The sequence below is a fragment of the Bombus flavifrons genome, chromosome 4, assembly GCF_040668555.2.
Source record: "Bombus flavifrons isolate JBK064 chromosome 4, iyBomFlav1_principal, whole genome shotgun sequence".
Taxonomy (NCBI): domain Eukaryota; kingdom Metazoa; phylum Arthropoda; class Insecta; order Hymenoptera; family Apidae; genus Bombus; species Bombus flavifrons.
Genome location: NC_138445.1, coordinates 12,530,830 through 12,544,188, shown reverse-complemented (window position 1 = coordinate 12,544,188; position 13,359 = coordinate 12,530,830). Strand labels below are relative to the sequence as shown.

The following is a 13,359-nucleotide window of genomic DNA, read 5'->3' as shown; positions in this document are numbered from 1 at the left end:
GGAGTTCAAATATTTCGTGGTAACCATGGAATGGTAGGACATAGAGCACTGTAGCTGCAAGCTTTTTCCACTTCATTCGACAGGCAGTAGTACCGGTGACCCGGTAATTATATTATATTACCAGCAATTAAGGGAACTTGCTGAACTTTTGCTACGCATCGCGATGTTTCCTGGACGCGGTGAAACGACCGCTCGTAGATAAGAGAAATTTAACGCGCGTTCGTTTTTCTCTTGTTCGGCCGACGAGCCTGGCTATTAAATTAAGGGAAGTCGTTGGGAAAAATCCTGTCGCGGCGATCTCCCGAAAGTCTCCGCGGCTCACTTAATTGCTTACGTTCATGCGAGCGCAATTACAGGACCGCGCAAACGTTGTACGCGAAATTTAAAGGATACGTAAAGAGCTTCGGCTCTCCCAATTACACCACGTGCCTCTGGGTTTTTGACAATTCCAGTTAAACGGCTGAAACACTTAACGGGTAGAGAACCTAACAACCGAGAGAATAATGCAGAGAAAATCGCGCTCGTTGACCGATTGCCCGCCTATATTCGTGGAAAAATCGGCGCTCGGTCAACGTCGCGGCGGATAATCGAGCGGAGGAACGGTCGAGGAGGAGTGCGTCAAGTTGCGTGCTTGTGGACAGAAGCGTGTGCGTGACGCGGTGAACTGCGTGTAGGAAAGTCGCTCGGCCGACGCACCGAAATAGAATTTCGAAATAGACCCAATATTTTCGTCGTCTCGCATTTGCGCCACCTCTCCTTGCCTGCCAGCGTCTTCTTAGTCGTAGTCGTCGTCTTCGTCGTCTTCGTCGTTCGGCGACGTCGTCGGTGCTAAGAACGCGCGAGAAAAGAGGGAAAAAGAGAGGGGAATCGAATGAGAGACGGAGGAGAGACGATCCCTCCTCACCGATCCCTACGTTTCTTCTCCGGCCCGTAAGAGGCTTTGCTCGCCATTCATACCAAGTCGAGTATGCCGATGTTTCGGAAATTTACTCGCCCGAATTTCACAAGGAAACGAATTAGAGCATGGTCCGCGTTTTCGAGACACTTGATCTCGAACAACGAGGACGGTCACGAGCAAAAGAACTTTTTAACCCGAGCGCAGCAATTGATCGTTGTACAAGGTTTCGTTTCTCTCGTTAAATACGGTAGATCTTTTTTCCTTTTTTTGGTTTGTACAAGAATTTTCCTTTCCACTCGAAGGTTCGCGATCGACGACGTTAACCAAAGTGAACAATTAGGGGATACATTTTTGGAGTTTAAACATTTATTAGCCGACCCAGCAGGGAGACGTCCGTTCGAAAAAGGGGGTAATAAATGAAGTGGCTTCCCTCGTTGCTCCTTTTATGGCGTTCCATGCGGTGTCCCATTAGCGCGCGAGAAATATTAGGAACCGTCGTTATGCCGATAACGTAATTGCCCGTAAATCATGAAACAAAGTCACGTGTCCGGGCTTCTACGCCGCTCACCGCATTATAGAAACATAACTGAGGCTCTCATGGGGGTAAGTGGATTTTCAGATTACTTAAGGATATACTGGAAAAAATTGCCGTCTTCTTACCGCAAACGGCTAAACGATTTCACCAACGCGTAACTGTAAAAGTTAGCCTGCGCTCCTTTATCGGTACATTCGATCTCCAGCTAAATATTCCAAAATATTAGTGGGCCTTCCCGTTCCTACGAACGTTCGAGTAGAAGGGAAAAGCGAAAATACCGACGAACGTTTTCGAGCAGAGAAACAGTTTGGATCGCGCGAAACGGGCGATCGCCAGTCGCCCGATCGGGAGAAAGAAAATTCCTGAAAATCTTGCGACGATCCGAAGCAATCGAACGGCATGTTGCGAAAAGGGTCAGGGAGCGAGAGCAAGAGAGAAAGAGAGAGAGAGAGATGCGAAAGATCGGATGGGTAGGGAATGGTGGGAGGATAAACGAGTTTGTTTTCTACGATTTTCCCACAACGAACATGGCGATACGCGATAGGCACTGTCCACGTATAGAAAGATAGGTACGTACACGGAATAGCAGAGGACACCATATAAACACCGCAGTACAGTTCCGCGAGCCAGCGATGCGACTAAAGGCAGAATCCCGGTCGTCGTCGGATCCGGCTACGGCCGCTTCGCCTTATACGATGATCGTCCGCCATGAGCGCGCTGCCAGTTGACCACTGCATTTGATGCAAAGAAAGTAAAGACGGCGATCTGCCGATTTAAGAGCAAATGCCACCGTCCGTCTGTCTCCACCGACTCTGCGACTTGATGTCTCTTCTGCGGTTCGATCTCGACACAGAACATCGACTGCTCTCATGTCCATCAAGCGAACCACGCGATTCACGCGTCCTCGCTTTTTCCTCCAAACTTTTGCTTCTCCCGTTTTTTCTCGCATTTTTTTCTTCTTTTCTTTTTTCGATCGTTCGGATTTTTCACATTTGGACTTTTCGCTTCCTATTTACCTTGTTCGTTCGGACTGTTCTCGATGGAAAAAGCATCGCGATTCGAGGATACTTAGTGTTTTTCGATGGCGCGTATTATCGCGCGACCACCGGTACATTTACGAGATCATTAAACTCACTGAACAACAAACGATTATTCCGATTATCGTTGGTTAACCGGACTCCAAAGTGGAACAATCGAACAATTATTTGGTTGGCCTGCAGCATGTACAGTATGTATGATCATGGACAGCAACGTACAACGCGTCGAGCAGCAGCTTGCGCCGTTATCGAATTTTCGACTACGCAAAACAATAACGAATTTAACAAGGAACGCGTAACGATCAGGTTCGATAACAGACTGCCTGTTTATTATCGTCGGCGATATTATTACGGACGTACGCGCGCCAAGAATCCATGTTTACATGGTTCGATACAAGTCTCCAAACAATAAACGACCCGCCATAGAAGCAACTGCTTTCAAACGATCATTTTTTTTCATCCGAGGCCGGATTTTCTGCAATCTCGTCACGCATCCCTCGTCCATAACGCCTACACTTGTTCTCCCATATTTCTATATCAAAGGCGTCGCGCGTTCGACGCCTCCTACAATTTCCCATTTCTCTTTTCATGGGTCTTACGCGTTTACAGATGGCAGATAGGTTCGCGAGCTCGAGCTTCCCAGAAACGTGTACCTAAACACGAAAAAAACGACTAATTCTCGGACGTAAAAAGATTTCGGGGAAAACGACGAAATTTGAAAAAACAAATGCAACGACAAGCGAAAACAAAACGGTTTCATTCGTTCCGGGCCATCCATTGCCAGCGCACCTAAAAAATGGAAAAACCAACCTATCAAGGACACAAGCCAGATCGATTTGTTTCCCGCTACGCGTTTTGGAAACATCGGTTCTCAGCGTGGTATATTCTCAACAACGCAGCGGTCTGTCTCTACTGCGTTCCGGGGCTTCGAAAGAAACGCGTAGTCCGTGGAAACGAGGACCGCGCGATTACAGATATTTGCGTTAACGGCGAAGAAGACGAAAAACGGAAAGATACTCGGGGAAATTCAGCGAGATCCGAGTGTAGAGCCGAGGGGAGATTTCGCGTCGCGGACAGATTAAGTCAAAGAGAGACAGCCAACGGGCAAATAAAGAGAGGATTTCTTTCTGAAGTGCCTCTCTCGTCGAGACATTCCGTCCAATTGAACTCAGCCGGCAGTCGGTCGGCACCCACGTCAACCAACAGGCGAAACAACCAGTCGTCGCCGGTATCTTCGCCGCTGTGTAACGCAGTTATTGTTGTGACTGGCTCGCGCTTCGGGTTTCCCGGTTCCTATGGAAAAACGAGGGGCCTTTTCTTCCCTTCCTCCCTTCGACGTTTCCCGTCCTGTTTTCTCTCTCGGCAAGGTAACTTCGACTCGCGAGCACCCCCTTTTCCCCCTTGTCGCCCATCTATCTCGCTCGGACGCGCTTCGTTGCATCTTTCTCGTGGATGTTCTCTCTTCTTCGTCTGCGCCTCCACCTCCACGCCATCAATCCCCTTCCTCGTGAGCTGCCAACACTGCCAACACCGGCTGCCGCCTCCTCCTACTATCTCGCCCGCGTCCTCGCGCAGCCACGTTCGTTTCGTTTTCGTCTTTCCAGCTTCTTCCATTCTTTTCTGTCTTCTCCGTTCCTCTTTTCGTCTTTCCTTTTATCTCCTTCTCTCTCCTTCTCTCTCTCTCGTTTCGAGAGGGTGCTTTCGTCCAACCATCCTTGTCTTCCTCGATAATTCCAGACTCGGTTTCTCTAACACGCACAGACGATCGTCGCTTTTTTGGCTGCGAATTGGACGAATTAAGTCGGAGGAAAAGTGGGTATGCCAACTCCTCGCGAGGAGGAGGAAGAGGAGAAGGAGGAGGAGGTGGTGGACGTGGAGGTGGAGGTCTCGGTAGAGCACTCGGGGGCAATAACTCGCGGCGTGTTGTGACTACGCGATGACGGCCAGACCGCTGGTCGCTGCTGTCTTTCTTTTCTTCCGTCATTTGCTCTCTCTTTGTCTGTCTCTCTCTTCCTCTCTCTCTCTGTCTCTAGCTTTTTCTCCTTTCTGCTCGCCGTGTCTCTCGCTTCTTGTTTTTTTTTCGTTTTATCGTCTCCTCCGGTATGACACCGTGTTTCACCTGGCGCGGTTTTCACGTCGCATTCGTCTCCGTCGTTTCACGGTTTTCCCCACCGAACGATCGTATGGAAGGAAAGTGGCGCCGACATCTGATCTATTTATTTTGATCTCGACCCAAAATCGCGTGCCTCTTCTCATTTCGAGGTCTCGCGATGTATCAGAAGAAACGGAAAGCGAACATAATAAACGAGAGTTTCGTCGTGTTCCGAACCAGTTCTCGATTGCCTCTCGTTAGCAAAGCAAACACTATGACACGAGGAAAAAACAGACGACGATAACAGACGCAGCTATTGGACAAAGAGTTTCTTTACAAATTTTCTGAAACTCGAAAGATCGCAAAGTTAGGCAACCAGAAGAGAGCCTCTGTCTCTTGACACACTTGACGTCATCCTATATCGTAATGCTCCCACGAATTCTTAGCTCGTGTTCCAAGGAAAACCCTGTTTCCGTGCAGCGGCCCATTCCCCGTGCATTAACCGTAGCGAAGTGTTCTCGGGTCTGCCAAGATTTCAGTCCCGATACGAACTCCCTCCCACCCCCGACACAAAACGTTTTTCCATCTGTCCGCCGACTGTGTCGGCCCGCTACGGATCAACGCTAAATTCGCGATTCTGGAGCAATGCAATCGGTTCGCCATCTCCCTGTGTCCGCCTTTAATCGAGATCGTCGATGCCGTTTAACCGAAACCCTTCGACCTGATCGGTCGGAATAGAAGCGAGAAGACGATCGGAGCGTGCACCAGCGATTCTCGAAAAACGAATCGATTACCATACAGAGTACGTGCTTTGCAGAGGAAGATAATGGTTGCTTCGAATACCTTCGCAAATCGCTCGTATCTTCTGCCAATGAGCGATAAGCTCCTTCCGTTCTCTTACGGAACGAGAACGTTCCAAAACGCGGCGGAACAAAGACTCGCGACCGACGTGGAAGGTTCTGCTTTGCTTTAGAAAAAAGAAAAGGAACAAGAGGGGAGAAAAAGGAGGAACGCTGCATTCCAACGGGACCAAACGAGGAAGATTAGCCGGTGGGATTACCAAGGGAAGCTCGGATTCGCGGGAAAGCTCGCGACAACCTTGAGCGAGCGCATTCCTCCCCTTGGAAAGGGTTATTCGGAGGAACGACAAAGCTCTCGGAGTTGCGCAAATACGGGTGTTCGTCAAAGGTATCCGATCCAGGAATTATTTAACAAGCCAGAGCAGCTCGGCTGCTCGTTAATTATCAAATTGTCTGACGATTGTACGACCAACCGGAGTTCCATATCAACTTCGCTTCTGTTTCGCGAACCCTTCGTTGACACGAAATACTTCCTGGCTAGGGTTCATTGTTCCGCAAATTCGCGCGACATTTCACATTTTTTATTATTTCAGTAGGATACTTTCGAGCGACCGCAGTTGTTGGGTCGTGCTTCCGTGTGGCGAAAACGTTGGTCGAGTCAAAGCTGCGGCTACAGATTTCCTACTTCCTCCTTTTTCCACGCTCGCATTACGTGACCTCTTTCATAGATCCGAATGGGTTCTAGACCGTTCGGAAATAATACTCCGTGAGTAGGTTATTTATAACCGCGACAACGAACCGGACGTCTGATCTACCAGCTCCTAGCCGCGTTGCGTCAGCCGTCTTCTCAAAGTATATTTTTTCGCCCGTGGAAACTGCTCGGCCGACCTTCGCGTATGCAGAAATCGCGCCAGGGTGCTTTCTCGGATCTCGAATAAAAGAAGAATGCCAACGAAGATGAAAGAAAGCGAACGGTGGGGCGCGATAACGGCGGGAAACTCGATCGAGCGAAATCAACGGACGAAAAAAGAACAACACGGCTACCGAAGCGTAAATTGATCATAGTGATCTATAAGCGGTATACGAAACAGAGCAGCCTCGTCTGGAATATAGGACAAGCGAAGAAATCTGCGCAAAAGTGGAAGAAAAGAGGAGGCAAGAAAAAAAAAAAAAGGAAATGCGCGAGCTCATGGAAGGGTGAAATAGTCAACCGCGTTCGGCATACAAATCGCTGGGCGTATCCGCATGCTGTGGCCGCCGCCAGTCTCGCAGCCGTGATATTCAATCTACGATTCTTTAAGCCGGCTCATCCCTTATTCCGACTAGAAAAGAAGCGTGTGTAGGAAGGGCAACTGATAGAGAGAAGCTGGAGTCGCGGGAGAAGGGGTGGCGGCTTAACCGGCAGGGAAAACACATGTTATCGACAGGCTGTCTTTTTTTTGTTGGCTCGTTCGTGGCGGAGGTTGAAATCGAGGTTAAAAAGAAAACGAGAGGAGGTAAAAAAAGGGGGAGCTTGGAGGGGAATCCTAACTCCAACTTTTTACCGAGTTTTTAACGAGATACCGAAGCGTTTTCCACGGGATAGTAGAAAAGGGTAGACGAGTCGAGTGGAGAGAGACCCGGAGAATCGTGTTTCTCGGAACGCTGCGTCGCAGTTTAGGCTGCTTTTTTCCCCCTACTTTCGCGCAGGCTTTCTGATAACAAGGAGCGAGGTTCGTCCTCTCCGATGGATCGATCGATCTACCGCCTATACCGTGATTATTACGACACTGTGGATCGAGCGGTCTGTGGCACAGGTCGCGAAGCGCGTGCGTTGATTTCAAGTTTGAAACCTTGAATTTCGCGAAAGCGGGTCGCGGCTTCGAATTGTTGCCAGCTACCAGTCATTAAAGATTAACGATATCTTAACATTCACCTCGTTACCGTGATACGCGACCATAAAAATATTCATCGCGAGTTCCGTTTCACGTTTGCAAAGAAAAAAAAAAAAAAAAAAACGATTGGTCTTTTCGACGATGGAAGGATCTTTTGGCGATTTTTAGCGGGAAGAAAAATCGACGAGCTCGAAGGGACAATCGAGGCATCGTTAATCACGCGAACATTTGTCCGTGGCAGAAATAGTCAAGCGTCAGAAATGCGCCGGTACGATAATAATATGCCCGTAATTCAATCGTTGATGGCGACAAGCGATAGCAAATTATCGCATTGTATTCGGGAACATTGATTGTCCTACGGCAACTGTTCTGCCAGCTGTGCCAATTTCGTGAATCCCAATCCTGTACGACGAGACGGAACACCGAAGGGAAAACATTTCCGCAAACGCCATCGAATTGCGAACACCGGCCAATTCCCCAGCGGAGAAAAGCGGACCATAAATTTCGCGAGCTGGACGATATTAAAACTTTTCTTCCTTCCAGAAATGATGCATGTCGTTCCTTATCACCGACCACGGAGATTCGTCGCGATTCGTGGACATTAATCAGCCACGAGTTTCACATTTTTGGAGAAGCTCGTCGTTTTTGAAACCGAGAACGTTCCTTCGCGTATAATTCGTTCTTTTGCAAAACATTCGCGCGATAAGAGGATCGCGAGGATAGATCTTATCGCGTCGTTCCGTGATAATATCGAGGTTTCGTTATTGTGGAAAAATCTCTGCTATGTTCGCGAACGGACAGGCGGACTGTGCGCCGTGCCGTTCACGAACCATCGATGCGGTTCACCGTTCACTGATCGCTTGTCGTTCGGATCGCTAAAAATAATCACGCTCGAGTGACCGGCCACGTTAGATCGGCAGTCGCCCAGCAGTCTACTCGATCGTCGACATAGCGAACGACATGCCGCAATTTATTCCGTGTTCCAGTTCGTACCGTTGAATCGGCCGCTCGACATAGACCTGCGTCCATTTATCATGATCGAATTATTACGTTAAACCTGAACGTATTAACGCGTTGGGGCTGCTATTCAAATTCTATTCCAAAGTACGCGTATTACGTTTTGTTGCAGCACCGATCATCGATTCGAGATTATAAATTTCACTCCGAAAGGAGGTTTCATCGTTTCTTCGTTCTTTCTATCTACTTACAAACGCTCTCGAAAGTCGAGAAATTCCAACGGAAACGTGGCATTTCCACGGACCAATGAAAGGGCGTGACAAGGCGGTGTCACGCTCGATCCAATTGCCGATCCCTCGTCCTGACTCTTTCGCCAATTAATCTTATCTGTAAATTAATTTTCTAACGGAAAGAATGAACCGAGCCGTGGAACGCGAACGAGAAACGATCCGAGTGTCGCGCAGTGAACGCATCGCAGCGCATCGCTACAATCGCATTCCGGGTAAACTAATTTCGATGCGAGCGAGCCAGGTGGAGCGCAGCATCGAGAGCACCGGTTCTCCAGATCGGCGGCGGATCACCTCGGAGACCTCGTGCTCGAGGCTGGATCGCCGGCCGCCCAGCAGTCTACCTGCTCGCCGCTACGGTGTATACACACACCACACGTGTGGTCCCCCACCCTGACTACTCGCATACCCCACCTCTAGCTATGCACGTGCGTGTGCGACCGTCTGTCTGTGCGTGAGCCACCGTCCACAGTCCACGGTATATAGAGCGTACCTGCGGGTTCCTCTGAGTATGGGCACAGGGCCGTACGTGCTCTGGATACGTACGTGCCGATTTCCCCCCTCCTGCCCGCCTCGCGGGCCCACTTCTCTCCCTTATTCCTTCCTTCGTTCTTCCTTCCTCTTTCACCCAGTCCTTTCTTTCGCTTTGCTTTGTCTCTCCATCTCTCACTCTCTATCCGTCTCTTTGCTGCTCCTCCTGATGCCCTTGTGCCTTACTCCCCTTCCTTCGACGATCAATCTCGTGTCCGATGTACGAGCTCTGTTCCCGCTAAGTTGCCAATTATGCTTTATCGATCGACTATCACGAGACACCGACTTTCGCAGAAATGAATAGTCGAAATTCTCTTTGATCGAACCAGACATTTCATCTAGCTAATTCACGTTAATTACATCACGCTAATCCGTCGTCGGTAAGCGTACAACGGAATAGGAGACGGGAAATAACGAAGTCAACGCTGACCCATATACAATTCCCGAAATACGTAGTCGCGAGCGATAAATGAAAGTCGCTTCTATTAATTTCACGGACGGTTCGCAGTCGCGCCGCAACAGTAACAGGTAAAGGTTGGCATGGGCGCATCGCATTGCCCGTTATCGTTTTAAACAGAGGCATCCAATATCGTCTACGCGATTAGCCACTTGAAAACGTGTAGCCAAAGGAACGAACCGAATTTCAACGGCGCGCTCGTTTGATCAAAAGTGTCACAGCAAGACGATCGTTATTTTCGAAGGATCGGTCTTTTAACTATCTGCCCGAAGCACCGTTGCACCATAGCACCGTTGCACCGTGCACCGACACTCGATGGTGCGTCCTACATACACCCGTCGAACGCAACGATAATTGACGTCAATTAATTTCTATAGTAATTCGTTGCTTCGCAGGCGACAGCTGCGCAGCCTCGACCAAAGATTTCTCTATCTAGCAGTAGATGAAGTGGTGAAAATCAACGCGATTATATTTTCGTTTCCTGGTGAAAATGCCTGAAAATTTGAGCTTTTTGATTAGACTTCGTTCATGCAGAGAACAGCAGCTCCCTACCGAGAAATTACAAGTATCGAAACGATTAACCAGCACCCGCATGTGCTTGCATCGCACGCTCCACGGTACTCGCGGTAAATGCCAAAATAACTCGTAGCCCTGAACGTTGCGCGCGTCCCTTTTAGGACCTGTCATCGTGCCGACACATTGCGCCCGAAGATTCTAGTCTCTTGCGCGATAACGCAATATCGCGTGTGCCACAAGAACGATCGAAGGAACGAACCAACGAACCAGATATCGCGCCGCTGAACTCGTAGTTACACCATAATGCGCAATCGCTGCATACACGGTGCACGATCTAAGAATAGCACGTAGAAATTTCTGCGAACGCGAGCTCTTAATCTGCCCGGCGAGACCGCTTCCGAAAAATGGTCGACACTATAGTTATCCGATCTGTGCTCGGTTACCTTTCCCGATTTCATCGGCTTTACAGGTTCTGATATAAATAGAATTAATAATTAGTCACGCCTAACGAACGTTGTGTTACGATGTACCAAGACAAGAACGATAGACCGTGCGACATTTTGCCGCACATGACTAAACGTTTCCCCATTTTTAAACTACAGATACGGCTTTAAATACCCTGTGCTTATCGCTCTCGAGATTACGCTTGGAAGTTCATCAATCGTAGGAGTAGTCATTTAAACGGAGACGGATGATGTCGACCCGAAACAATTCGGTGCTGGTACCTTTTCACGATTCGCAGTTAGTTGCAATTACTATCGGAGAACTCTTATTTACGAAGATGTGATTCACATCTCTGATCATTGATCACTGCCGAAACGGAGATTCAACATGCGAATTCGTTAATAGCTCTCGATGGATTTCGAGCTGCAAGTAGCGGCAGATTCTTGTACCGTGCAACCTGTATCCCCAAGAGAGTCGTCCGGAATCTCGTAGAAGCCTGAAGAAAGACAAGCGCTCCCTTGGAAGCAACGGATCGCGTTGGCCAAAGGCGAGAACAACCGTCGAGATACGATAACAGTCGCAGGTATCCGAGGGACTCGGGGCGCGTGACGACGAGGATAGTCGCGCGCGACACGACTATGCTCTCGATATTCCGTTTTTCTTCGCCCGCTGTCTCACTCGGGTGGCATGGCCGAGTGTAAGCCAACAGAAGTAAGGACGGGTTTCCGATTAAGGCCTTATAATTGACGTCCCGGGTCCCCCCGTCTGGCTTAGTCACCGGCAACTGGGAGAAGGGCTGGCGGACCCGCTTTTGCGGATCGCGGATCAACGAACCGTCGCGTCGCCGGACACCAGAAGCGTTTGCGCCTCTTTTCACGCCCAACTTCTGCACCCCTCGTTTCCTACGAGTCATACGCTTTTCATTTTGGAAAAGTGGTTTATTTAAAAATCTGCTCTTCTCAAGAAGATACTTTGAAAACGCTTAACAAAGCAAAATCAAATATTCGAGAGAATCGTTAAATAAGAATGAAATAATTCTCGATAAGAAAAGACTGGAGGTTCCAGGTTTACGAGATTTTTTAACGATCTGTGACTAAGATTCGACGAGATTATCAAGATTCGAAGCTCCCGAGAATCCAATTTACCCCTCAACGTTCAGACGTACATGATAAATCGGTTTAAGCGGAGGCAGAGGAGCCGAGTCTCTAGCCGAGTGGGACGGCTCCTCTCCGCTCTTCACGAAACGAGATACTCCAAGGCTTGATAATGGGATAAGTCCCGGAAACTTTCGATACGCGTCAAGGCGGATGTGTAATACGCACAGGTGAAGAGGGTTTGGAGCTGGGCTGCTGGGCAAACGAGCGCAACAGTTCCGAAGTCGTAAACGAGACGAGGAAAGTGGACGACGAAAACGACGCTAACGACGCTGGAGCCGAGTTACTCCGAAGAAGTATCAAAGAACTTTCCTTCCTTTGCGCCGTACACAGCAGCAAGCCCGATCGAAAAATGTCCGACATATTTGCAAAGCGTCCAAAGCGTTACGAATAAAACAGAATCTAAACGAACGTGCTTCGAATAGACGACGCTTCGGTCGATGCTTCGATTTTATCGATCTCGCTACGTTGATCTCCTTTAACGTGTGTTGCGTAAATTTCTCAAAACGCTCCTCATTAACTCGCCTGTATCGGAACGTACAAGCAACGCTAATTCCGACGCGACGTTATCTATGCGATCACGGCGGTATCGATAACTCGTCTCAAAATGTCGCAATACACTAAGGTAATACATTATTCCTAGCTGTGACTAATTCGAGTAAACTAGTAGATGATAAATATTCGAGGAAACGTCTCGGTGGATCGAAGAGTTGGAAAACGCGGTGTGTTACAGGTCGAAACAGGGAGACCACATGTGCGCGACGAGTTGAAACGGAACATCGGCTCGTCAAAAGTCTCACAGATGTTCTGTGACGAGCTACTTTCGATATCTAAAGCCGAGTCGACCAAGGCGCACAACTTATCGCGATAAATCAAGTGGCGGAAGGTCGCCGCCACGGTAGTCATCGGACAGCGCGAACAAGTCTTTGGCCGGGAATCGTCACGGAGGGAACGAGCAGGGAGTCGAGTGGAGCGCGTTGAACCGCGGGCAAATTGGACCACCTTCAAAACTCGAGACTCGTTACGCTCGTTCTGGCGTCGAGTTCCGGTGGAAATGCCCGATCACGTCGTCATCGTAGTCGTCGACGGTCGCCTGTTCGGAAAGCCGACGAGTGGCTCGTAGTCGGACGCTCGCGTGAGCGAGCGAGCGAACGAGCGAACCACGCACGCCGACTTGAAGGCGATCCAACTTACGTGGCGGTTTAAATATACGCGTGTTCGCGTCTCGATTACGCGCCTCGAGGAAAGCACCTCTTCTCTTCTACGTGGGCGTACTCGTGTAGCCAGAAACGAGTCTCAGATACGATAAGTAATAGCGTCAAAGCTTGGTTACAATTTATTGTTCACGGTTCTAACTGTCTGGAATGATTTTGCCGAAGCCGAAAGACGTCCTACAAGCTTGTATCGTGCGCGGATTAGGTTTCTAACGGACGGCAAACTGCGTTTTTTCCATCATATATAATCCGACCGTATCGAAGAAACGTCACGGTGGTTCAACGTCTAAGCATCCGTGCGTATGATATCCAAAAAATCAGGATACCAGATATCGTATCGGTGGAAGATTTTTCGACAGAATCCAGGCCGAGGTATAGCGCGTTTTCGATAGGATCGTTGGATGCGAGAATACGCTCACGCGTGAAAATAATAGCAAGAGTTGAGGCATACGCATTCGTAAACGCGACGCGATGCGATACGAGACACGGGGGGTCGCGAATCAAAAGCACGCAGCTGCAATAACTCCCGATCGTTCTCAATAGTCGTTTCTTCGGTCGAGAGC

The 13,359-nt window shown here is 49.1% G+C and overlaps 1 protein-coding gene across 2 annotated transcripts in view; it reads right to left on the bottom strand.

Moving 5' to 3' along the window:
• Window positions 1-13,359, bottom strand: part of vn (membrane-bound neuregulin protein vein) — a 198,524-nt gene that overhangs the window by 182,934 nt on the left and 2,231 nt on the right. The window lies entirely within an intron of this gene.